Below are 651 nucleotides of genomic sequence, written 5' to 3'. Positions count from 1 at the left end.
TGTGTGTGTGTGCATGTGTGCGTGCGGGTGTGCGTGTGTGCGGGTGTGTGTGCATTCTCTTCTTATCAAGGCCATGCTGCTTTTCATCTGCAGCCTCTCCCAGGGTGACAGTCACAGTGATTATGGGTGCCAGGGTGGAAGGGTAATGAGATTATAATGAAGAATAGAGAGTAAGGCTCACTGGAGTTCAGAAGCAGCGTGGGAGTGCAAGGGCCCTTCACACAATTTTAAAGCTCTTCTCTTTTCTGTAGTTATGACATTTTTAATAGATCTCATTAGCAAAACCGAACTATGTTAAGTTATAAAACACCAACAGTGAACTAGGAAAATATTTGGAAGTACTATAGTTTATTATAGTACATAGTATCTTTACAACACAGATACTTTATAACTGCCACACATATGTTAGCTAGAATCGGAGGACTCTATTTGTTGCTCAATGACGATATACTGTATGTAAGGTTGCAACTAGTCTATATCCTTGTCATTCCACTTCCAGGATTTATTTATGAGGAATATGGTTGACTGCTCCTCAGATCTCTCCATGGTAAATTGAGATAGCTAGCTAATCTGAGTTTTTTCTCGCATGACTATTTTACAGGGGCTCCGTGAGGAGTTTAGTGACAATTGTGATTGGTTTAAAGAAATGCC

General features: G+C 40.6%; 1 protein-coding gene across 1 annotated transcript in view; it reads left to right on the top strand.

Moving 5' to 3' along the window:
• Positions 1–651, top strand: part of cacna1ba (calcium channel, voltage-dependent, N type, alpha 1B subunit, a) — a 262364-nt gene that overhangs the window by 112226 nt on the left and 149487 nt on the right. The window lies entirely within an intron of this gene.

Source organism: Etheostoma spectabile, chromosome 5, assembly GCF_008692095.1.
Source record: "Etheostoma spectabile isolate EspeVRDwgs_2016 chromosome 5, UIUC_Espe_1.0, whole genome shotgun sequence".
Lineage (NCBI taxonomy): Eukaryota > Metazoa > Chordata > Actinopteri > Perciformes > Percidae > Etheostoma > Etheostoma spectabile.
The sequence above is the reverse complement of the archived record's forward strand: the minus strand, read 5'-3'. Positions and strand labels throughout refer to the sequence as shown.